Source organism: Lemur catta, chromosome 3, assembly GCF_020740605.2.
Source record: "Lemur catta isolate mLemCat1 chromosome 3, mLemCat1.pri, whole genome shotgun sequence".
Lineage (NCBI taxonomy): Eukaryota > Metazoa > Chordata > Mammalia > Primates > Lemuridae > Lemur > Lemur catta.
In genome coordinates this window covers 72,060,908-72,088,280 of record NC_059130.1, presented here as the reverse complement: position 1 = coordinate 72,088,280, position 27,373 = coordinate 72,060,908, and positions in this window count along the sequence as shown.

Genomic DNA, 27,373 nt, shown 5'->3' with positions numbered 1-27,373 from the left:
GTGGAGTCTTGAGTGTGGAAGATTTTTATACACCAGATTTGGAGGCAGGATAGATCACTTTTGTACACATTTCATTTTCTCAGAACTTAGTCATGTGGTGCCAAACTGTCAGCAAGGAGCCCAGGGAGTGCTACTTAGGTGTGTGCCCAGGAAAAAGAGGAGAGCAGGGGTGCTGGTGAAGAGTGGCAGTCTCTTCCACAGAAGGCCTCCTGAGGAAGGACTCCCTGACTGGCATTATACGTACGATCAGGACCTGCAGAGGTGGTATATGCACAAATTGAATCCTCCAGAAAAACTAAATTAACTCCATGTTCATTTATAAATGCTTAATTTGTAAGAAGGGAAGAAATATGTCATGACTGGAAAGTTGGGAATCTTGTAAACTAAAAACTTAAAGTTTATTGTAGACCTCCAAATGCAGTTTACATGCTAGCCTTATAAAAACCACTTGCAGGTCCACAAAAACATGTTTTTTTACTTGCTGCATCCTCTGATTGGGATGTCCCCTTTCCTTTTCCTTTTTTTATTTGCCTTCCTCCTACTTATCAAGACTCAACTCATGGATGATCTCCTTTAGAGATTTTATTAACTCAGTCTGGGTTGGGTGATCCTTCCCTGTGCTTTCATTACACACTGGACATTATTCTCCCTCTTTCATTGCACACTGCGCTGTATTATAACTGTTCCACTGAAATCATCCATTTTTTTCAAATATTTTTGATCTGTGGATGATTGAATCCACAGATGTGGAAACCACAGATATGGAGGGCTGACTGTTTGTATGTGTGTGTGTATATACATATATATATATTTCACATTTAAAATTCAGTAATTAATATCAAATAATTTTGTGCTTCTTGCTGATTAGATATCTAGGAACCAAATATTCTAAGGTTAAAAATAAACATGGCTCCTTGATGACTTTGAGCACATTTGTGATATGTGTCCGTGGGAAAGGAGGCATGAGATGGGGGGATGAAGGACCAGGAAGGAAGAAAATTGGGAACAAGACGGAGAAATGAAAAATGAAGAGGCATATGTGCTTGTTTATGTAAACATATTTTTATGTGAACTCTGGTAATTTTTCTTATCTGATATGATAGGTGGGCATATTTTGGAAAACTTGCTTAAAAGACTCAATTATTTTCTGCCTTCAAAATTATATGTGAATTGAGACTTGGCTGCATCTCAGTGGCTACATCTGACTTTGATTAGTTTGTTGTTCAAATGGAATCAGATGGTTTTACTTGGGAATAACTTATTCATCCTTCAGCCTTCTGTTAATGTTCTCCAAATTTAATAGTGGTGTTGTATAATCTATAATATGGGTATTACCAGGCAGACTTAGAAGATGAAACTTAATGATGTGCTCTGGAGACAGAAACAGCTATATTTTGCCATTTAGGTGCCAAAGTGGTTTTCTAATTATCTTGGGTGGTATTGTGACTCATTATAGCTCTGTATAAGGACGGGGAAAAGAATCAGTACCAAGAGCCTGTCTAAATTGTCTTCACACTCCAATGTGTGCCTGTTCCAGAAGTCTACAGCTCAATGAGATAGCCTCTCTCTTCTTCAAGGCACACAAATTTTGCCCTTACCCTCTTCCACCACAAGTCTTTCCCCCACCTTCCAACTCCGAACTCCATCAGTGCTTTTTAACTATTGTACTCCTTTGAAATCCTTAACCTTCGGTCTTGGATTGCTATTTATCTCTCCAGGAGCAAGATAAACTTTCCCCAGTGAATCTGTAAACTCCTTATAGGCAGGAGCAATTATTATTATTATCTTATTTTTAGAATTAAAAAGATTGCTGGAAATTAACACTGATTATTTAAATTTCAGATTACTCAGGGAAACTTAAATCTGAAAAGCTTTCCTGTTTTCTTACATTTTTCCCTATAGCCAACAGAAGCATTAAAAGTAAATTTTGAAAGTTGGAATCATTATTAAAAAACCAAAAAACAACCCCCCCCACATTAACTAGTCTGAATATTTTAAGGCTTCTTAATTTTATTTTTTGAGAATATCTTTATGTCTTTAGTACTTCCTAAATTTTAACTAAGTGCTAAGAGCTTTATGTACATTATCTTGGATATAGCTTTACCTAAGCCTGTGTTCCTCACACTGGTACTAGTAACCCCTGGGAAACTTGAATTTGTACCAGAGGTACTCAAATGCCACACAGTAAGTATAAGATAAATAGTTGTTTTTAGAAAAGTGCCAATTACCTCAAGAGAAGTAAATCTTAGGTGCATACAGAAACCTGTATGGAAATATTTATAGTGGCTTTATGTGTAATTACAAAACCTGCAGAGAGCTCAACTGACCAATGAGAGAAATCAAACTGTGGTACATCCACACAGTGCAACACTACTAAGCAATAAATGGAAAAATCCAGTTGATTCATGCAACAATATGGAAGAATCTCAAGTGCCTTTTGTTAACTGAAATAAGCCAGACCCAAAAGGCTTCATGGTGTATAAGCCCAATTATATGACATTCTGGAAAAAGGCAAATTATAAGTACAGAGAACAGATCAGTGGTTCCCAGGAGTTTAGGTGGGAAAAGGATTTATACAAAGGGCCGCTTTTGGGATGATGAGGTTATTCTATATCTTGATTGTGGTGTAGTTACATGACACTATATGTTTGTCAATACTCATAGCATCTACACTGAGAAGAATGGATTTTATTGTATATTAAGTTAAAATACTTTAAATCCCAAGAAGCCAATAATGATAGAATGTTATAAAATTTGTACTTTCAGTAATTTGCTACATTTTCTGAAGCAATTTAGTGATTATTTCCCACAAAATTGCCCATAGCTTTTCATCTAATTATCCCATACTGAAGAATTTATCCTAAGAAAATCATAAAAATATGGGAAACTTATATACATAGAGACATTTATTAGCTTTTTAATAGAAGTAATTCCTACCTTATTGCTTTTAATTGCATTTATGTATTTGCTAGCAAAATTTTACATTTTTTCTGACATTTACTAGCCAGTTTTATGAAAAAGAATAAGATTAATATCCTCCAATCATTGACGAGTAACAGACACTTCTCTTCTCAATAAACACATAGACCCATCCATTTCTGTGAAAGGAATACAAATAGGCTTGGGATTTAGTAAAATTTCTACTGCTGTTGCTGTAGATAAATAAACACTTTGAAATAAAAATATATGGTTGCTAGGTAGGCTATTTAGTAAGGTTTGGTTTAAGAATTTTTAGTACATTTCATAGTTTGAAGTTTGTCTCCAAATTTTTATTCCTTTAATTCAGCCTGGACCTTTGCATTTCATATGTTTAATATCAGAACATGAGAAACTAAAACCCCAAGTTTTGTGCATTCTTTTCCTTGGGAGATTAAAATTTTGAACTTAACCCAAACTTTTCATTCTTTTGTACTCATTTAATTTTGGCAAAATGTGCTATTTAGTTCATGAAACTTTTAAACACTCCATTAGATACTGAAAAATAACATTTTGAAAAATTAAAAATAGATGAATGTAAGCCACAAAATTCTTTCTTAAAAATGGCCACATATTTTAAAAAATCAACTGGGGAAAGTGCTACTAAAAATGTATTAGGATGAGGTGAGAAGGTAAATATTTGTGGGTGAGAAGACCAACCATAACAACAAAAAACTAAAGACACAGTCGCTCCTCATTCATTAATTTGCTCACTAAATGTCTCTTGAGTATCTACTACTTACAGGAAATGTTCTATGCACAGTGATGTAGTTGTGAAAAAAGTAGACAACAATCCTTTCCTTCATGGACCTCACGTTCTAGCTTATTCAGAAATGAGAACAGATGGAGTTTAATTCATCTTCAGATGTTTTCACTTTTTTTCCTAAATATATACTGTCTTATGTAAAGTTAATGATATGGATAAAGCATTATAACATTAAATGATATGTTTTATACATATTACCTTTTTCTAATCAATCTCTCTCTTACTTCCAGAGACTTTTTTCCCGTTCTTAAACCTTTGCCTTTCACCTTAGATTTTCAGTAGGTGACCTTGCTTCTGATTTCATTGAGAAAACAGAGGGAGTCTGAAAAGAATGTCCTCCTCCTCCTACCACCAAATCCACTAATCTGTATGCTTCACAGCTTATATCCACTGCCTCCCTTCCTATTATTTTTCAGGAGCAGTTGATGTACCTGTCTTAGGTCAATTCATCCTCTCAGGCACTGGATCTAATCCCCTCCTGCCTATTCACAGTGTTTACCTCTATAATTATCCACTGTCATTCCTGTTTCATCAGTTTTCCCCATTAGCATAAAAACATGATATAAAATTTCAAACCTTAAATAAAAATCATCCCAATATTCAACATATCCCCGTAGCTGAGATCCCTTGGTTCCTTTCATAGAAACTCCCCAAAGAAGAAGTTGTTTATAGATGCTATCATCCCTTGCTCCTCAATCTCTCTTGGAATCACTCCAGTCAAGCCTTAATCTTCATGATTTCACCTGAAAAACTTTTACTAAGGTTACCAAAGACTTCCATATTGCCAAAGTCAATGTCAATATTCAGACCTCATTTCAAGAACACATGATAAAGTTTTTGACTTTTTTCATCTTGAAAACCTTTCTTGGCTTTGGAGATAGTCTACAGAAAGCCCCTCATGCGCCACTATCACTCAGCCTCCTTTGTTGTATTATCTTTCTCCTCTAGACTTGTGCATGTTGGAGAACACTCATTCGTCAATCTCTTCTTTTCTCTACCCCTCACACCCTCAATGATCTCATCTTAAGACTTGAACAGCATCTATAGGCTGATTATACCCAAATTATGTCTATAGCCCAGAATTTTCACTGGACTGTAGATTACTTCTAATGTCTGATTGGATGTCTTACAAGCATCTCATATTTTAAGTGTCTAAAAGTGATCTTCTGATTTCTCACCCTTCTCCAATTCTACTCCTCCTGTAGTGTTGCCCATCATAGTAAATGGTATTTAATTCATTGAGTTGCTCAAAAATCTTGGAATCATTTCTCATTCCTCTCTTTCTTTGATTCCCCTATCTCAATCAATTAGCAAATGATGTCCCAAAGCTGACCACTTCTTACCTTTGAGTCCAAGCCACTACCACCTGATGGTTGAACACCCTGCTTCTGCAGCCAGACTGTGTTACTCTCCTGCTCTAATAATCCAATAGCTCCTTATGACATTTAGACTAAAACCTAAACATTTTTCTGTAGCCTACAAATACTTGCACAATCTGACTTCTATTCTACCTCCTTTTCTCTCAATTATTTGTCTACATCCTCCTTTTTAAATATCCCAAGATTGTAATACTCCCAAGGGCTTTTATACTTGCTACTTTTTTCTGCCTCAAACACTATCCTGAGCTATTAGCCAGTACAGCCGCCATGTTGCCCACATGGAATGTGAATGGTGTCTTCTATGTTTATGATAAGCAGCTGCCCTGTTTGCAAGTGTCAATTCCTCATTTTCTTCATATTATTAATCCCTCCCTGATGCATTATTTACCAATAATAAAATTCAACAGTACGACATAAGCTCCACAAAGGCAGGAACTTATTCTATTTAATTCATTGCTCTATTATAAGAATCTAATGCATAAGAAATCCCCAATATATATTTGATGAGCTAATAGAGTTGGCAGATTTAGCAAATAAAAACATAGGATGTCGTTAGATTCAAACTTCAGATCAATAGCAAATACTTTTTTAGTATAAGTATGCCCCAAATAGTGCCCAAATTTTATCTGGCAGTCCTATCAATTAATGAATTATTAACCTGGAATTAAAGGGAAGCTATTTAATATGTGTTAAGTATTAGTAACCATCACTTAGATGAAAAACCAATCTTTTATGCAATGTAGGCTTGACCACTAACTAAATTTGAAAATGAATATCTTCTTTGCCTTTAGTCCTTTCTCATAAGATGCTAGCAAATAGGTCTACCTATGGGTAAATTTTTCATGTTTGCTATTAATTTAACATGAAGACTGAAGAAAGGCATCTATGGTTCTGCATGACTAAAATGAATGTACACAATGCCAAAGGGTTTTAGCCCAGGCTGAGCATATTTAATTAATTATAAATATTAGGACTGAATTATTTCTAGGTGAAGATAATGAGCTTAGTAATGTGAATATTATTTACATGGCATGATGTAGAAGAGAGAAGACTAGGTTGGAAGTTTGGAGATATGGGTTGTGGCTTCTGACCATCCATTCAGTTAGGTGAGTGGTTGAGTCAGTCACTCAACCACCTTGGGCCTTCATTTCCTCATCTATAAACTAATGGCGCTTGACTCTTTAATTTCTAAAATACTCCAAAGCCTTCTTTGACTTATATTGAAAATATGCATTTCTTAGATGATAAAGAATTTACAAAAAGGATGTTGTGTATTTTGCCAAGGTCGGCAGGTTCTTGGCAAGTATAAACTTAAATATCAGTTTGGCTATTTATGTTTTAAGCTTCATTTTTCCCACAAAATGAGATATTTGTTTATTCACTCAAGTAGAATTTATTGAGATAAGCTTTGTAATGACTACATTAGCTTCTGGGAATACTAAGGGCTCCTGCCCTTCAAGGAGCTTACAGCCTGGTCCTGGGAAACAGACATGCCACATACATGCCCAGTAAGAGTTGTTGTGATAGAAGTAAGTACCATTGGGTAGATGCCCAGTACTGGGATTGCTAGATCAAATGGTAGTTCTACTTGTAGCTCTTTGATGTATCTCCATATTACTTTCCACAGAGGTTGTACTAGTTTGCAGTCCCACCAGCAGTGTATGAGTGTTCCTAGCTCTCCACATCCACGCCAAAATTTATTGTTTTAAAAAAGACATCTGCACTCAAATGTTTGTAGCAGCACAATTCACAATTGCAGAGATGTGGAAACAGCCCAGGTGCCCATCAATACATGAGTGGATTAATAAAATGTGGTATATGTATACCATGGAGTTCTACTCAGCCACAAAAAAACAATGGTGATCTAGCACCTCTTGTATTATCCTGGATAGTGCCGAACCCATTCTACTAAGTGTAGTATCACAAGAATAGAAAGACAAGCACCCTATGTATTCACCATCAAATTGGTATTAACTAACTTAACTGATCAACCCTTAAGTGCACATATAGTAGTAACATTCATCGGGTGTCAGGCAGGTGGGAGTGGGTAGGAGGGGATGGGTGTATTCACTCCTAATGGGTGTGGTGCACACCGTCTGGGGGATGGACATGCTTGAAGCTCTGACTCAGGTGAGGCAAAGGCAATATATGTAACCTAAACATTTGTACCCCTGAAATATGCTGAAATAAGAAAAAAAAAGAAGTACCAGTAAGCATGAAGGCAGAAAAGAGGAAGAGATAAATCTGTCCCTTTTAGAAGAGGTACATATGAGGATAAAGGTAGTTAGAAAAGATTTCATTGAAAATGTATATCTTGAAAGGTGAGGGAGACGTGGCATTGTAGAATTACCACTAGACACAGTTGCTGTCTATCTGTGACTTTGTACAATTGTTTTATTTTCTCAGTGCCTGTTTTCTAACCCACACTATGTCTCTAAGTATTTTGGGTAGAGTTGAGTATTTGTGAAAGTGCGGGGCATACTGTGTTCAGTATGAGTTCCTGAATCCAAACCAAAGCTTAATAAAACAGACTCATGAATTTTTCATTGAAAAAGGATTAGTAATTTTTAAAGGTTTTTGTACAAAAAGTTATTGGTGAATCAGTGCCAGTCCATGTCAGAGATTTCAACCATTTTCTATAAATGAGAAAAAGAAAAAGAATGGCACACAGTTATGTTAATGTAAAGTTACCTATTGTTCTTTTTTTGGGAATTGTTGTCTTTCATTCTAAGATTAAGTTGTGTCTGTTCTTTGGTTGTAAGAATTTTTTTATAAAGGGCTAATGAAGTAGATGATTGATTAGTTGGTTTTAGTAATAATGTACATGCTTTACCAAATAAGTGGGCAATTATATGCTTGTTATTTTTTTGTGACAAAAAAAAATAAAATTTACCATCTTAACCATTTTTAAAATGTGTAGTACAATAGTATTAACTATATGCACATTGTTGTGGGACTGATCTCTACAATTTATTCACCTTGCAAACCTGAACCTCTACACCTGTTGAATAACAACTCCCCTTTTCTCCCTCTTTCCTGCCTCTGGTAACTACCAGTTTACTTTCTGTTTCTAAGAGTTTGACTGCTTTAGATACCTCATATAGGTGGAATCAAATGGTATTTATCATTTTTGTGACTGACTTATTTCACTTAGTAAAATGTCCTTAAGGTTCATACATGTTATAGCACGACAAGATTTCCTTTTCTTAAAAGCTGAATAATATCCCACTGTATAGAATGTACACCACATTTTATTTATTCATTCATTTGTCAATGTACATTTAGGTTGCTTCTACTTCTTGGCTAATGTGAATAATGTATGTGCAAATATCTCTTTGGTACTTTCAACTGTGATATACACACAGAAGTGGGATTGCTGGATCATATGGTGATTGCATATTTAATTTTTTGATGAATCTCCTTACTGTTTTCCACAGTGGCTGCACATTTTACATTCTTACCAACGATGCACCAGGGTTCTAATTTCTCTACATCTTCACAACACTTGTTATTTTTTGTTATTCTATGTTTTGGTAGTCGCCATATTGACAGGTGTGACATAATATCTCATTGTGGTTTTGATTTGCATTTTCTTGATGATTAGTAATGTTGAACATCTTTTCATATGTGTGATAGCCATTTGTATATCTTCTTCGGAGAAATGTCTATTCAAATCTTTTGCCCACTTCTTTTTTTTGTTGTTGAGACAGAGTCTCACTCTGTTTCCCACACTAGAGTGCCATGGTGTCAGCCTAGCTCACAGCAACCTCAAACTCCTGGGCTCAAGTGATCCTCCTGCCTCAGCCTCCCGAGTAGCTGGGACTACAGGCATGCGCCGCCATGCCCAGCTAATTTTTTCTATATATTTGTGGGTTTGTTCTTGTTGTTGAGTTGTAGGAGTTCTGTGTATATTCTGGTTATAATTACTTAACAGATACATGGTTTGCAAATATTTTCTTTTATTCTGTAAGTTATCTTTTTACTCTGTTGATTGATCATTTGCTGCCCAAAAGTTTTTGAATTTGACACAGTTCATTTGTCTATTTCTGCTTTTGTTGCCTGTGGTTTTGGTGTTATATCCAAGAAGTTATTGTCAAAGCCAATGTCATGAAGATTTTCCCCTATGTCTTCTTCCAGGAGTTTTCTAGTTTCAGGTCTTATGGTTAGGTCTTTGATCCAATTTGAGTTAGTGTTTTGTATACAGTATAAAGTCAGGATCCACCTAATTCTTTTGTATGTGGATAGCCAGTTTTCTTAGCACCATTTGCTGAAAAGATTATACTTTTCCCCCTGTGTAGCCTGGGCATCCTTGTCAAAGAGAGTTTGACCATGTACGATGAGAGGGTTTATTTCTGGGCTTTTTATTCTGTTCTATCAACCTGTATGTTTATCTTTATGCCAGTACCATACTTTTTGGATTACTGTATGTTTGAAATATGTTTAGAAATCAAGAAGTATGAGGGCTTCAGCTTGTTCTTCTTTCTTAAGAGTGTTTTGCCTATTTGGAGTATGACTGTCCTTTTAATGTTTCAAAAAATTAACATGTTTTGAAATTTTCCTGAAATCTAAAATTATGGGAACCATTTAATAAGAATATATTTCTTATGACAAATGAGGTTCCATTAATATGTAATGCTATCTTCACTTAAATAAGAAACAAATTTCATTTTTAAGATATATTCAAGTTTTTCTGGCATTCAAAAAGTTATACATTTGCAAGGAGCATCATTAATGATTTAAAATAAAAATCCAATATAGTTATATGAATTTATAATTCTTGAAAGTATATAATTTATTCGTTTACTCACTTTCTCACTGAAAAACTATCGAGTACCTACTATGTGCCTGGCGAGATAATAGGTACTGCATCTAGCTCTGAAGATGAAAGACTTGGTCTTAGCCTTCAGGAAACTGATATCCCAGTGAAGGAGACAGACAATAAAAAAAAAAAGGAGGCCGGGCGCGGTGGCTCACGCCTGTAATCCCAGCACTATGGGAGGCTGAGGCGGGTGGATCATTTGAGCTCAGGAGTTCGAGACCAGCCTAAGCAAGAGTGAGACCACATCTCTACTAAAAAAAAAAATAGAAAGAAATGATTTGGACAGCTAAAAATATATATAGAAAAAATTAGCCGGGCATGGTGGCTCATGCCTGTAGTCCCAGCTACTCGGGAGGCTGAGGCAGGAGGATTGCTTGAGCCCAGGAGTTTGAGGTTGCTGTGAGCAAGGCTGATGTCACAGCACTCACTCTAGCCCGGGCAACAGAGTAAGACTCTGTCTCCAAAAAAAAAAAAAAAAAAAAAAAAGGAATTGTGTTTAATACATTATTATTGTTCCATCAAGTTATTTGCACAAAGGTACTCCTCTAGTGAGGGATTTAACTCAGCTCTTATAATTCTAATGCTCTCTCTAAAAATTGCTCACAGGGCTATCGGTCAACTAAGTGATGAAACTAGGAAAGGCTATTTCCATGAGAATAAGACTGCTTCAGTTTAAGGTCTCTGAGAATGACACTTAATATTATGTGTCTGACTTGGACAAATCTGAAGCTCACTTTTCTCCATCTGTAAAATGGAGATAAGAGAATCTTATAAGATGGTGATTAAATGAGATAATGTAGGTAATGGACAAATTGGTTAGTGCTCAATAAGTCTTAGCTACTATTGCTGTCATCACTGTAACATTAATCTATTTTTATTAATACCCAGGGACAAAGAAAGTAGGGTAATTGCCTTAGCAGGCATGATGAGAAGGAAGCTCTGGCACCTTCTCTTTTAAACTGCTTGCTGGTTGCTGATTCATAAGAGAATTTTGTTGCAGGCAAGGTTCAGAATATCTGTTTTGACTTTTCAGTTATGCATAGATCAAATGAACTCCAATGAACTTCACTTTGGTTATTTGATGATTTAAGAGAGACTGTAAAAAAGTGATAGCCAATTAGTCATAGTTAATCAATACTATTAACTAGGTAGCTTATTTACCTCTCAGCAGTGTGCCTTACACCTGCATGAAGTCACTGTCACTCTGCTACCATGGTTACCTGTGGACTTTGGACAAGGAGCCATAATATATATGAAGGTGCAGTTTGCATCACTGACTAAAATGATTTTAAAAGAAGAAGAAGAAGATCACATGTGCTTTATTTTTCCATTTTGTTGTCCTCATTTTCAGATTATATATAAAAGCAAAGCATTTATTTTCTTATCCACTTAGTATATTTGGTAAATATTTAGAGTGTTTGCTATGAGTCAGACTCTTCTCGAAAATTCTAAACTTTATCTGACAAATAGGTTATATCTGATACCTTTATAACCTGAAAGCCACAAATAACATGCTTTATTTAAAATGTCATCCTTCATAAGGAATTCTAGAAAAAAATAAAAATATACTTGAACTCTTAAAGAAGCAGCACGAAGCAGTTATCACAGAAAAAGTTGGGGTTTGAAGACAGATAGATCTCGGTCCAAATCACACTTTTGTTATTTACTAGCTGTGTGAATGACCTTTCTGAATTTCACTTTCCTCATTGGTAAGGTGGTGAAGATAATATGTAGTTCATAGGACTGGATGGAATAATGTAGATAAGTTACTTGCTATTTAGTAAAGATCAACATATATTTGTTTTCTTTCTGTTTCTTTTGGCATTGCAAGATAGACTTTTCAAGTATAGATGTAGATTTACATATTTTTAATACATTCATTTCTTCATTCATTCATTCAACAGATAATTATTGGGTAATCCCAGTGAGGTAGGAAGTATGGACATTTGAATGGCAATGCTGCAAAAAGCCTTGTATTGTACTCAAGAAATGTGAATCCCGTTAGGGTTGGCTAGTTCTTCAGAAATTAGGAGCTCAGTGCCATCCAATCACGCTTGCTCTTCCACCAACAGTGGGAAAATTAGAGCAACTGACATTTTTCTTGTAGACAAGACTGAATGAATGATCTGGAATGCTTATACATTCGTAAGGGGATCCATTAAAGTGATCCTCTGAATATAATATTCAACATTTAAAAAATGTTATTTAAAGCATTTATGTAGCAAATTTTTATACAAATGTTGTGGAAAGACAGTAAATTGAATTTTGGAGTGATAAGTTGTGAACTGAACCTATAGCCTGAGTAACTGATGAAGCATGATTGCTAAATATGAATAACATATGAATATCCATGTATTTGTGTGTGTGTGTGTTTGTGAGTGTATAGAAGGGGATAGATTCCCCAGATGTTACAATGGATACAAGTATACTTTTTCCTTTTGTGACTGAGTAGAGAGCAGGACAAACTCTGGAAAAAGAAGTCACTAGGTATGAGAAAATTTTTAAAATTAACTTTTATGTCACTTGTGGAGAGCAGGCAATTTCCTGTCCTCTGTTTCCACAACATCTTGAAGAAGAAATCTTTGACCTGATTTACAATTACATTTAATGACTCTGAAAATTATGTTCAGAATATTAAAATAAAATGTTTCTTTTTAGTCATGTTATTCTAGGGGTCATGCTAGATGCTGAGGGTACAAATTTTTAAAGAGCACTGGCTCTTTGACAGTGTGCTGGGTAAAGGTTAAGGGAGAGACATAGAGACCTAAATCAATAAATATAGTAAATTCTTAGGTTGGAAAGCCTATTAGGTGCTCACAGTGCGGGTGTAGAAACATTTCTCATACAGAGATTAGGAAATAAAAGTAAAATCGTTTATTTTATCTTCTTAGAGGTGAGAGAGAATGAGAGAGAGAGAGAGAGAGAGAGAGGGAAGAGAGGAAGAGCAGGGAGATGGCGTGGCATCCCAAAGGAGAAGGGAGATGCCAGCCCTGAGGCCAAGTGGCTTGCTGATTTTAAGTAGACAAAGAGAAAAAAAAGTAGTGATGGCTGTGAGTTGATACCAAAAGTGACAGCAGGATGTCAAAATCCAAGAGTTGGTTTCTTGCCTTTCCTTGGAGATGGGGATTATCGCAGGAGATGTGACTCTGTCCTCGAGGCATGGTTGAGGCTGTAGCTCATTTTTCTGCTGTTTACTCAGCAACTCTGTAAAAGCAGATTCTCAAAAAACAATATTGAAAGATAGAGATTTACATCTCTTTTCTGTCCATTCAGTTTTTTTCAGAAGTTGTGCAGAACAGAACTCTCACAGGGTGCCTGCTGGTGGGAGAACTCAGGATTGATCTTTAACGGTTACAAGTAATTGCCATATTAGGTATTTTCCTGTTATTTTTGCAAGGCCACCTTTTCACTTATAAGTCCCATAATCAATGTCTGTATATGCTAAAGTAGGGCATCAAGGTGTCAATGACCATGTTTTCCTGAGTTTATCAGTTAAGGTTGAGTCAGAAAAAACAACAGCTATTCCATGTACTGTAGTTTTTAAAAATTAAGTCATGAAATTATGTCTCTCAAAGATCCGAAGTATTGTAGTTTATTAAAGCTGCTACCAGTGTTCTCAGCCTGAATCACAAGAGTGTGTGTGTTTTTAGGAGGAGTCTCGCTATGTTGTCCATGCTAGTCTCAAACTCCTGGGCTCAAGCGACCCTCCTGCCTTAGCCAACCAAAATGCAGGAAATTATAGGCATGGGCCACTGCATTCAGTCCCAGAGTGTGTGGTTATTTTGGTGTTCAAAAGGAAGCCATTATAATTTTCTGGGGCGCTCCTATTAACTATTCCAGCCATAGCAATCAAGTTAGCACAATTCACAACTGCAAAGATGTAGAAACAACCCAAGTGCTCATTAACACATGAGTGGATTAAAAAAATGTGGTATATGTATACCATGGAATACTACTCAAACACAAAAAACAATGGTGAACTAGCATTCACCTCTTACATTAGCCTGGATGGAGCTGGAGCCCATCCTTCAAAGTGAAGTATCACATGAATGGAAAAACAAGCACCACATGTACTTTCCATCAAATGGGTACTAACTGATCAACACTTAGGTGTTCACATGGAAGCAATATTCACTGGTTGCCGGGCAAGTGGGAGGAGGTGGTGAGGGTGGGTAAATTCACAACTAATGGGTGCGGAGTGCACTGTATAGGGGAAGGGCAAGCTTGTGGCTCTGGCTTGGGTGAGGCAAAGTCAATATATGTAACCAAAATGTTTGCACCCCCACAATATTCTGAAATTTAAAAAATAAATAAAAGAGGTAATATTAAAAAATATGCATAGTTTTAAATTCATCAAATGTATTAAATGAGATTAGATATAGCTGACAAGAGAAGAAACTATACAGAATGCAGCACATAAAGGTAAGAAGATGGAAAATAAGAATGAGAAATTAAGATATGTGGAGGATAGAATGAGAGAGTTTCAGTAGAATACAGATTAATATACTCAAACTGGGTAATTGAAGAACATTTAGAAAAGGAATTGTTCATAAGATGTGAGTGCAGTGAAGTTAAGAGATTAGGAAGATGAGGAAGGGTGTGGGGAAACCTTACTGGAGTTAAGTATGGACAGAACTTTGAGGTTAGGTTGTTGGATTGGTAATGGAAGTGTTCCAGTTGCCTGTGAATTGAGGCTAGGAGGAAGACTTTGAGAGGAAAAATAAGGAAAACAAAGCACAGATTGAATGAGAATACAGTAGTCTGGAATGCCAGCTTTAACCTGGTGCCTGAAGATAACATAGAGAAAGTACATTACCTGCTTTTGGTTCAAGGGGCCTGAGCAGGCTGAGGTCCAAGTAGTGTCAGAGGCCTGATGAAGTCAACATATTATGTGCTTGCTCAGTGTTCAAGTGGTATGTTCATGAGCAGCTGAAGCAGAATCTTGAAGCTCTACGTGTTAGGGGTTTATACAGTGAGTGTGCCAGTACCCCATGCCCAATGTACTCACAGGGGCCTGAAACTTCTCAGAGGTTAAGGCTTCACATGGAATCACAGAATAAATACGGAGCATTTGGGAAGAGGTGGCCATTGGCAGAGTTGTCCCCCTATGATCCCAATATGTCTAGACTTCCTGTTTGCTTAGCTCCAATGCTGTCCCAGCAGTGTGGAGTGCCTAGAAGTCCTAGTATTACACTTTGAGTAGCAAACATGGCAAGGACTGGAAAGGAGGGCTTTCTGATGGCAGCCTACTAAATAGAATAAAGAAGCCACTGACATAAGCTTTCCACTATTGGGATGTTTGGTTGCCAACTGCCTTCTGCACTTGAAAAGGAAAGGTTGAACCAAACAGATCCTTCAATTTGGAACAAAGCAAGCCCTAAAGGGCTATTTCTCAGTATAAAGGTAGGCTGAAGGCTATTTGGCTTTTGGTTATACTTCTCTATCCCCCCCACAGACCAAATTCCTAGACTTGGAAACAGTGACTTTTACCCCCAAGCAATGTAAATGTTAACTACAGTAAGAAGAGTTAAAAGAATCCAGTTCTTAATCCTGGGACTGGTAATGACATATATCTCTTGAATGTGGTGCCTTTATACAATGCACAACATGAACATCTATTCATGGAGGGTTTGCATTTCTACATATTTGTTAGCACATTTGGGATGTAAATTTTGTCTTGAGGAAGGAGCAGGGCAACTGAGATCAACTATAGGACACCAAAAACACCTCCCAACCCCCATCTCTACCCCCAGACTTTTGTTTTACACAAGCCTCATCTTCCCTCAAAGATGTTCAGAATGTATCATTGTATCACAAAGGAATTGCTCTAATTTATAATATTTAGGCATGATTTTAATATAACCTGTATAGTGTCTGAGGATTGCTGTCATTTTTCTGGCTTCACTCCTTTCCATTCAGAGAAAACTAAGAGCTTTTATATTTGTTCCAAGTAGAAATGGATTTCCGCAGACCTCGTTTTTCTGACTCATAAGCTGGTCCTTTTTGCTGCCTCGTGTTAGCCAAGTTTTTCATTTCCTGCACTGGTGTCTATGATGTTTTCTGTTTTTAATGATGCCAAAAGAGACAGATCTATTATGGTGTGCTAAAAATGAGCCCTGTTCTCAGTTACTGCCAGCATCTATTTCCACAACACTCCTCTTCTGTCTCTTCATTGGTTGTTCCTGTCCCTGTTCACCACTGCATACGTTTCTGGGACCAATGTGCTGCTGTCTTGCACCAGTGCAGGTCTGAGTATTTCACTCTTTTTTATAGTAGTTGTATGCCTTAAGGTGCAAGTGAGTCCTGGGTAGACCAATCCAACGAGAATCTGTGTGCCAGACATGATGGTATCTAAATCATCCATTCCTGCCCACCTTGCCTACTTTTCTCCTTATCTAATTAGTGTGTCTTGACTCTCTTTTTCGTTAGGATGAGTTCTTTCCCTGGAGACTTTTTGGCATCATCTTCTATAAATAGATCTCTGGTGTCCTGTCCCAATTCAACTAGTTCCTTACTCAGGCCTAGGCCTGTGATATAGCAAAGAAAAAAAGAAAGAAAAAAAAAAAGACCTTGAAAGAAAGAAAACTGAGGATCCAATCAGTATAGATGATATATAAATATATTTACTTTGGGCCAGGGGGGTGGACTGGAGGAGAGAGCTGGCAAGGACAAGGGTCCTGAAAGCCACTAATGCTAAGCATAATGCAAGGAATAATTTGATTCCCCTGCATCCTACTTAAAATTTAGTAATCTGTACTTCAATAAATAGAAGAACTGAGAAATTGGCTTTAAATGCCCTAATCAACAATACCGCACGAGCTCCCCATAGTAACCTCCTCCCCCGTTAGCTATCTGACTTTGTCTGCTCCCTGGAGCCTCTTCAATCACTCGGCTCCGGGTACACTGGCCTATTTTCTGTTCCTCAGATACACCAAACGTGCTATTTCCTCAATGCCTTTGCACTTGCTCCTTTATTTCCTCCAGCTCTCCGTTCAAATACCACCTTCTCAGGGAAGCTTTCCCTGCCCACACTATCTAAACTAACACCCCCTTTCTCTCCAGCCCACTTTCCTCTGTGTAGTGGCTATCCATCATTCATGATTTTCCCAAATCTTTTGCACATCTTCTCTTTATTTTAGTAGTTTCCCATATTGTGAGCCCAGTGTAAACTCCAAATTTTCTAATGCAGAGTTTTTAAAAAATTTGGACTGTCCAGCCTCCCTTGCCAGGGGAATACAGATACCACCAACCAGATGGAAGGCTTTGCTTTGGAAGGCGGCTGTGTGACCAACAGGGTACACATGGGCATGCATTGTGCTAATGCAGGTGTCAGCGGGAGCCATGAGCTTCCAGGTTGGCAGGAGCAAAAGCAGCCTTCCTGACTGTGCCAAAGGCAGCGTGGTGCCAAGGTCAGTAGTGGCACAGCAGTGGCTGTTAGCAGTGGCTCATAGCTTTCTATCAGACCCTTTTACAATATGGTTCTGGAGATTGTTTTTCTGTGAGCTTTTTATTAGTCTTTAAATCCCTTCCTGCTGGGACGACTGGTGGATTCAGTTGTCTGCATTTAAAACTCTGACTGATACAATATGCATTCGTGCATTTATTTTTCCTCACGGCATCCCATATATTATGTATTTGTTTCCTTATTACCTATTAGATGTGTCCCCCGTATCTACAATAGTACCCAGTCCATAGTAGGTGCTCAATAAATATTTGATGATAGAAAAAAAATCGCCTAAACATGACAGGGTCTCTTTTAAAATATCATCTAGACCTTTTAATTATTGGCATTAGTTATCTATTGTTGCATAATTACCCCAAATCTTCATGGCTTAAAACAAATATTTATTATCTCACATAGTTGCTATGGGTCAGGAATCTGGGAGCAGTTTAGCTGGGTGGTGGCCATCAGGATGTGGGCAGGGTCCGCAGTCATCTGAAGGCTTGAACGGGGTTAGAGAGTCTGCTTCCAAGATGGCTCGCTCACATGGCTGTTGGCAGGTGGCCTCGGTTCCTTGCCATGTGAGTCTCTCTATAGGTTACTTGAGTGTCCTCATGGCATCACTGCTGGCTTCTTCCATGGGGCAAGTGACAGGAGACACAGAGAAAGAGAAACAGACCAAGAGACACAAACAGAGGCAGAGACTGAAAGAGAGAAAAATAGAAACGGAGACAGAGAGATATACACAGAGAGACAGAGAGACAGAGACACAGAAACAGAGACAGAGAGAGTGAGTGGATACCACAATGTCTTTCATGACTGAGTCTCAGAAGTCTAACTCTGCCACTTCCACCACATTCTATTCATTACAATCACTTAGCTCTACCCACACTCAAGGGGCAGGGAATGACCCTCCACCTTTTGAAGGGAGAAATGTCAAATAATTTTTTGACCTATTTTAAAACCACTATACCCACAAGCACGGAGTGAAAAATAGCTGTAAGCCTATTTCCCATCTCTTCTTGGACTTCCATCAAATGTCTGTTCATCTCCTTTTCCTTAGTAATCATATCCCAATATTATTTGGTGAAGCACTATGTCCAGGCAAAACACCATATTTTCTGCCTCTTTTTTAAAATTTCAAAGCATTATGGGGGTACAAATGTTTTTGGTTACATGAATCACTTCTGTAATGATCAAGACAGGATTACAAGTGTGCTCGTCACTGAGATAGTGTTCATTGTACCTGTTAGGTGGCTTTTTGTCCATGCCCTCCTCCCTCTTCCCCCTGATTGATTTCCTTTGAGATTTACATCCCTCTATGCACATGTGTGCTCATCAGCTATTTTTAATTCAATAGTGAGTACATGTGGTGTTTGTTTTTCCATTCTTTAGATACTTCACTTAGGATGGATGATAGTCTCCAGTTCCATCCAAACTGTTGCAAAAGGCATTAAGTCATCCTTCTTTGTGGCTGAGTAGTATTTCATGGTACACGTGTATTACATTTTGTTAATCCACTCATGAATTGATGGACATTTGTGTTGATTTTGCATTGTTGTAATTCTGAATTGTGCTGCAACAAATACTCACATGCAGTTGTTTTTTTGATAAAATGACTTCTTTTCCTTTGGATAAATACCCAGTAGTGGGATGGCTGGATTGAATGGTAGGTTGACATTTTCTGCCTCTTTGAGGTTGAATTTGGCTATGTGAACCTCTAGGAGGCTGCTGACTCCAGAGGAGGTGGACCCCCTTCACACTTCTGCCCTTTCTTTCTTCTGCTCTTGGTGTGTGAACATGATGATGAGCTCTCCGGTAGATATCCTGGGCTGTAGGCAGTCTAGAGAGGGCACAAAAATAGAATGGATGATGGTTGTGGAGTCACTAAACATGCCCTGTAGTGACTACCTCTTCTATCGTGCTTAAACCAAGTTTACTTTGGGTTTCCTGTTATTTACAACCAAACTAATTCTAATGTATGTATCCTCGGGCAAGTGGTTTCAATTGTCTTTTGTTTACTCTCTTTTCTTGGGAAATTGTCTATTCTTCCCCACAGAAACTCACTGGCAGAGCATAAACTAGAAGCCACTAGTCTTCAGTTCCAGCCCAGATTCTGTGGATGCCAAGGGAAGAAGTTCTTTTCTAGCCAGCTTGGAAAAGCCAGGAATTACTGAAATTTTCTTTCAGTTCTTTAGATATTAGGGACTTTGTATCATAACCAACTTGAGATTCTCATGAATGCTTCACTAATTTTGGTTTTAAGTTAGATGAACATCTCTCAGCAGGAGAGAAATTGCTTGTTTTATTTTCATTTGCTGGCTGCATCTAATGAACCCAAACTTTTATTCTTTACTCTGTAATTCACTGAGACTTTCTGATATCCCTTATACTCAAACCTGTCTCTTAAGAGTCCTTTCCAGCTGCTAGAAAACTCCCTGTACTGACCATAGCATATTGTCAAAACATTTACATTTAGTGCACCAGATACCTCACAGTCATCATTTCTAACCCTTGCAGCCATCTGGAACAGGAGCACTGTTATTTTCTCCATTTCAAAAAGAGCAAATCAAGCCCTGGGACCTTATTCTGGGTTACACAGTTCAAAAGTGGCTGAGCTTGGATCCAAACCAGGCTCAGAATGACCCCAGAGCCAGTGTTCTTCCCACTTCTCCTGTTGTTTACCCTTCACTGAAATCTTGGTGGACACATTTAGTTACAGTGGAAAGTATAAATATGGAATGAAAATTACAATGTAATTGCCAAGTTGGTGCATCCCAGCTCATGCATAGTCTTAGAAATGTATCTTTCTATAACATTTTTTCTGAATAGAATTTATTGAAACCAAATTGGCAAATCCTGCAAGTGTGGGCCATCAGCCAGGAGACGCACGTCACTTCACAAAATGGAATCTAACGTTAAAATGATGTTTGTTAAAATGGGTTTTTCTAGAGGGTTATGTTTTCAGTGAAAACACTCAAGCATTTAGATCTTGCCCACCTCTCTACTCAACTTCCCCTCAGGTCTTTTCAGATGAGCAGAGCATCATTGGAAGCCACAGAGTGCAAAGTTCAGTGAAGGCTGAGAGGGGCAGCATTGGGGAGGATGGAAGAAAAAAAGGGATGGTAGGACCACCGATGTGTTTCCACTTAGCACAATACATTTTTTTTCATTGGATTAACATTTTATTTAACCCTCTCCTACCCTGACTTATGTTACTTTCTATTGTAAACTCAAAGGTCAGGGACCAGGATGAATTTTCTAGAGTTCATTTTAGGCACTTGACAAACCTTAAAAATGATAACACTTTCCCATAGAAGACTTTGTAAGAGGAGAAATATCCAGCATAGGTTGTTTGTTTGCTAAGGGATTTTTGCTTCCAGGAAAAGCAACTAAATAAAACCAGAAAGTCATAGAAGAAAACATATTATATTATAATATCAATTATAGCCAGAAAAACTAAAATATGATAATACATATCATTCATTTATTTTCTCAACAATTATTTATGAATACTGATTTCTTAAGAATACATTCCATGTGCAAAGCACAGTATTAAGGAAAAAAATGGTAATTCTCTTGATTAGCTAAAAAAAGATATTGTTATCTGAGACAAGGAAAGGAATATTGAGGGAAGGATAAACTGTTTTATTAACAAATCAAAAAGTGTATGCAATCCAAATGTTGATTTCTTAAATAAAGGAGATTAAATTTAAAAAACTAGGAATTTCTTTACATAAGCAATTTGAGTCATTGTTTGCAACATATCAGTGTTTTCACTTTTCTAATGAGATTTTGTGAATTCTTATTTTTTTTAAATTTCAGCTTATTATGGGGGTACAAAAGCTCAGGTTATATATATTGCCCATGTCCCGCCCTTCCCCCCGAGTCAGAGCTTCAAGCTTCAAGCATGTCCATTCGCCAGACAGTGTGCATCACACTCATCATGTAGTTATACCCCCATCCCCTCCCCCCAGCCCCATCCCCCTGAGACAGAAAATTCAAGCGTGTCCATTCCCCAGACAGTGCGCAATGCACTAGTCATGTAGGTGTAAATTTATTTAAACTAATAATTATGCCAGGTGACATATGGAGACAAATGGGGGAGGGAGGATGTTGCTAAAAAATCAAATGCTGGCCATACTTTGAAATTCCCAAAGAGCCAAGAATTCACCTGGGCACAAATTGAAGATGAAGTTTGGCAGTTGCAGAAATAACTGATTATTCTTATCAATTGAGGTACAATTTGCAAGAGTTGTATCTTGGATAATGGAAAGTATACACAGAGAATTAAATTCACCATTCCTGCTTTGCCATTTTTTCTAGCTGTATCACTTTTAGCAAGTTATTTAATTTCTCTATGCCTCAGTTTCTCCACTTGTAAAATAGGCTGTAATTCATACTCATCTTCCAAGATTATCACTAGCATTAGAGTGTGTAAAAAGCCCCCAGTGTGATGTGAGCACTTGCTCAACAGTAGTTCTTTTTATTAAAAGTTGCAATTACTATTTTAAGACCAGGTGTAAGAATTAGAAAAATTGGTAATCCTCTCATAGTCATTTTTTCAAACGTGAATCATTGATGTTGAAAATTTTTCTTAAAGGCTTTTAAAAAGCATGTAAATCAACAAAATACTTTCAAAATTAGTTCACTCTAAAGAATTCATGTAAGATAATATTAAAATGCTACACTTGTTGCTTGGTCACAATTATTAATTACAGTTCTTCTGTAGCTTCAGATACTGATACAAGCACATAGTGTAAAAATCTGACCAGTTCAGCAAAATCAGTATTAAATTATTTTACTTGTTAAGGCAAGATGAGACAAATGCCAATGATTTAAATTGCACTTTATTCATTTTTTTCATGGAATTTCACATGCAAAAGTAAATTTGCCATGTGTATGGGAAATGGAACTAAAGAGAATGAATCATTAGAATCAAAGATAAGGAGGGAAATAATCAGGACATTGCTGTATGGTCTGGCCACACTGAGCTACATTCCTTAAAGGGAATAAAGGTCTAATTGCCCAAGGGACTGCTTTTCTTCCTGGAAACATCTATTGACTGGTGCATAAACTTCTTGATTTATGTTCTTTTTTTTTTTTTTTTTTTGAGACAGAGTGTCACTTTGTTGCCCTGGCTAGAGTGAGTGCCGTGGCGTCAACCTAGCTCACAGCAACCTCAAACTCCTGGGCTCAAGCGATCCTTCTGCCTCAGCCTCCCGAGTAGCTGGGACTACAGGCATGCGCCACCATGCCCGGCTAATTTTTTCTATATAGATGTTTAGCTGTCTGAAACATTTCTTTCTATTTTTTTTTTTTTAGTAGAGTCGGGGTCTCACTCTTGCTCACGCTGGTCTTGAACTCCTGACCTCGAGCGATCCACCCGCCTCGACCTCCCAGAGTGTTAGGATTACAGGCGTAAGCCACCGCGTCCGGCCTTGATTTATGTTCTTGATGAAAATATTTTTTCACGAGAATTGGATTTCCCTGACATCTGTTGAAATTTATTCTATATTCTCATGCTGGCTCAAATTCAGTCATTTACTTACATAATACTTAGTGGCCATATACACATATAGAAGTATATGTAAGATTGGTAGTAAATTTTCCGCCTTTACACAACAACCCTGCCCCCAAATCATTTCTGCTTTGGGGCTATAAATTAATGCTGAGGCTCTGCAAACACTATGTGACTGTAAATGAGGCAAAAATAAATTCCTTTTGTAAAAATGAAAACCAATACATCTCAGGAAAAAAATAGAAATAAAGACATTCAGATGATGTAGAGAGTTTTGAGACACAGTCAAAATAGACTCTAGGGCCATATATTGGCAATAAATTAGCTACTGCTTGGCAATCTAATATGCCCATAAAAAGCTCCTAAATATTTCTATATATAAATGGAGTTTTCCTGTCAAAAGAAAAGAATATTTCTTCTCTTTATGACTCTAATAATTTTCGATATGAAATACTACTTTTTAATCTAGGCAAAGAGTTATCAAAATGTTGCCAGAAAATCCGCAGCAATTTGGAAGAAAACAAAAACTAGATGGCCAAAATAGATTTGCCTAAATGGACGGATTGAGAAAATCTTCAGCAAGGAAAAAAATATCTCCGCTGAAATTATCATAGCAGAGGCACATTCTCCAAGATGTACACTACAAGGTGCTGACAGGTAAACAGCATAAGGTCTAGGCTAGAGAGCTGTCTTTTGAATGTTTACCTTTCTATTTATTTATTTATTTTTTTGAGACAGAGTCTCGCTCTGTTGCCCAGGCTAGAGTGAGTGCCGTGGCATCAGCCTAGCTCACAGCAACCTCAAACTCCTGGGCTTAAGCGATCCTACTGCCTCAGCCTCCCGAGGAGCTGGGACTACAGGCATGTGCCACCATGCCCGGCTAATTTTTTCTATATATATTTTTAGTTGGCCAGATCATTTCTTTCTATCTTTAGTAGAGATGGGGTCTCGCTCTTGCTCAGGCTGGTCTCGAACTCCTGACCTCAAGCGATCCACCTGCCTTGGCCTCCCAGAGTGCTAGGATTACAGGCGTGAGCCACTGCGCCCGGCCTGAATGTTTACCTTTTTAAATCTATTTAGATTATCTTGACTTTAATACATAAAAGTCTATGGTATTCTCTTTTATGCTCAGAAAGCCTGCCTTTTGTACACACTCCTTCAATATTAGGTAGGCATCGGAAATTAGGACATAACTCTAGTTTCACATCTCTTTTGGGGAATATAAAGGCCCATAATTGGATTCATGCAACCCAATATATATAATAACTTGAGCCAACTCTCCCATATGGGATTTCAGGGGAAAAAAAGAAGACTGTTTATATACTAGAAACCAGGAAATAGAACAAGCAGGAAAATTGCTTCAATGATTGAAGCTGAAATTTGGTGTTATGGTGTGACAGACCCTATGACTGGCAGTGATTAATTTTAGAAAGAGGCAGAAGCATGTAAATGTTCTTCATTAGGAAAGATATTCTATTTGTTACCATAGGACTTTTATCCATAGTTTTTCCTTCACTTTCTTCTCCCTCAGAGATGGTGTCTTTGTAAGTGAGGACGGTGGTTTGTATGATCTTCTGTTGGAAGGCTTACAATGCTTTTGTTTAGTTCAAAAATCATGCCTGTTGAATTTGAGGTTGAATAAGACTGTAGGATTCTCCTGTATTCTTACATTTTTAAATTTAGAGATGTAAGATGAAGAACAAGTAGTGTATTGTTCTCTCTTCCTTTAAAATCAAATCCAGAGATTTAGTTTGTTTCTTTAGTTATGTTTCCCTGATTCTCCCATGTTGCTTGTAGCTTTGCTTTGGTGTTTCTACGTTTGAAGGAGCAGCCATCTCTCCCAGTCTATACAGACTAGTTTCAGCAGACTTCACCAGTCAGCCTGGCTAGAGATTCTGGAAGCCTCTCAAACATTTTCACATGTTTCACAACATGTGCACGCTCCATTGTTCTTCATCTCTCCCCAGAGGAGAAGTCTGAGGGTTGTGTACCTTCTAATTTCACAAAGCTGTTTGGGGCCTGATAAAACTCCTGCTCTTTTACTCCAGGGCAGTGCACTGAAATGAGGAGGGCTTGAGTGCCAGAGCCATTTCTCTTTCTTCCTTCTCAATGAGAAGCCTCAGGATTGTGCAACTATTAACAACAGTACAGGCCATTGAGAGTTGCCCACTCCTTTTTTCTGGAAGAGGATACCAGAATGCCAGGAAGCTGGATGCAAATCAAAGTAAATCTTCTCACTTTAAAGTTTTTGATTTAAACACTCCTTTAGGTGGAATTAAATATACATCTATTTTTAGAAAAAGAAAAGACAATAGTATAAAGGTTTAAGACATACATGCAAACATACTAAATTGCATTAGTACCTTTTTAAAAACGTATTTTAATCCATTTCAAATAAATCATACTATGATAATTTTGAATTTTGAATTTCTCTGTTTCTCTAATTGCTGTCATTATAGCAAGTGAAGATTCTAATAGTCACATAGCTGTTGTCAACTTGTCAAATTGGGTTTTGTTTAAGAATGTCTGGGAAATTCTCACTTCTACACTTGGTGATAAGTCAGCCATTAGGGAATCTTGGCTCAGAGGTTGAAATCTCAAGGGTTCAGAAATAAAGTGATGAAGAATTAAATATGAATAACATCATGTCTGGTGGACCTTTTCCTGGAAGGGTGACAACGCAGAATCTTTGTCGTAAAAGTTTAAAGGCTTTGGGTTCTTATAGCTTAAGAGTTAAAAACCACTTTCTGTTCAACCTGTTATTTTTTTTTTTCTGTTTTTTTGAGACAGAGTCTCACTCTGTTTCTTGGGCTAGAGTGCTATGGCGTCAGCCTAGCTCACAGCAACCTCAAACTCCTGGGCTCAAGAAATCCTCCTGCCTCAGCCTCCTGAGTAGCTGGGACTACAGGCATGCAGCACCATGCCCGGCTAATTTTTTTCTATATATATTTTTAGTTGTCCATATAATTTCTTTCTATTTTTTTAGTAGTGACAGTGTCTCACTCTTGCTCAGACTGGTCTCGAACTCCTGACCTCGAGCAATCCTCCCGCCTTGGCCTCCCAGAGCGCTAGCATTACAGGCATGAGCCACCATGCCCGGCCAACCTGTTGTGTTTTCTAAGTGAAAATTCCCTGGGTGTTAGCTGAACCTTTGTAGTTGGACTGGAGAGTTGGTGCAGGGGCAGGCTGAATAGGAGGAATGGGATTTCCATAAGACGTCATGTAGCTGGACTGCCCAGAACCAAATTGGTTGTTTTACTACTTAGAAGTTGTGAAAATGCTGCATCCTCAACTTTCAAATTTGTTGATTTCCTAAGCCAATGTTTGCTGAACATACACTGTGTAGACAAGGACCGATATAGACATTGCATATACATCTGTTAACAAAAGACACAAAATCCCTGCTGTTGTAAATCTCACATTCTAATGTGATGAGAGAAGGAACAGACAAAAATCAATATAAATACATTTTATATGTAATATATTTCTATAGATTCTAACTATATATATATAATGTTAAAGTAAAGAAAGGAGAGTAGGAAGCCATGGGTGTGTGGATGTGCTGGGGGCAGGGGACATGGCTAAGCTAGAGTGCTCAGGGAGGATCTCCCAGGAAGGTGTACTTGAGTAACGACCTGAAGAAAGTAATGGAGTGAGCCATGTGATTATTTGAGAGAAGAACATTCCAGGTTGAGGAACAAACAAAAGGTGGGAGTCTGCGTGGTGGGAGCAGTTTGAAGAGAAATCTGAGCAGGCGGGAGAACAACAGGAGACTGGGTTGAGGAGGTAACACCTTACGTGGGCCTTGTGTGGCGTGGTGGGGGCTACTGCTTCTACCTGAGAAGCCACTGGAGAATTCTGAGCAGAGGAGCTGGAGAATCTGTTTATTTCTTTACATTGCAAAAAGATGGCTGTGGCTGCCGTGTTGATAATAGACTGTGAGTTATAGCTGAAGTCTCCTTTTCTAAAATCCATATGGTTATTAATTTCTGTAGGTTTCAGGGAAGCTGGTCGCTGAGCAGTAGGCCGAGGGAAGACATAAATTCACCCATTTCACTTATGCTATGGATTCTTCTGAGTTCGTGAGACGTGAAAGCAAAGGTTCAGCTTAAGGTCATTGACAGAGTTAGTCTTGCTTCTCAGAAGGTTCTCCCCACAAATCTTACGGGGAGAAGCAGGGGTGACAATCTTTAGAATTAGGCAGACCTGCCTATAATCTTTTTCATTCACTATCTGTAATACCCTTGTCAAAATATCTCACCTGTGGAAATGAAGATGCTATTGCCCATCTCATGGGACCGTTATAAGGACACACACATAAAATCACATGCTACTGCCCAGCCTAATGACTGGCACAAAATAGGAAAGCAATAGATATTAATTTCTTCACTTCTTTGTTAGCCTTTTGAAACTAATCATCTCTATACCTTTTGACAGACTTAATGGTTACAAGTAACTCAAATGCCAGTAT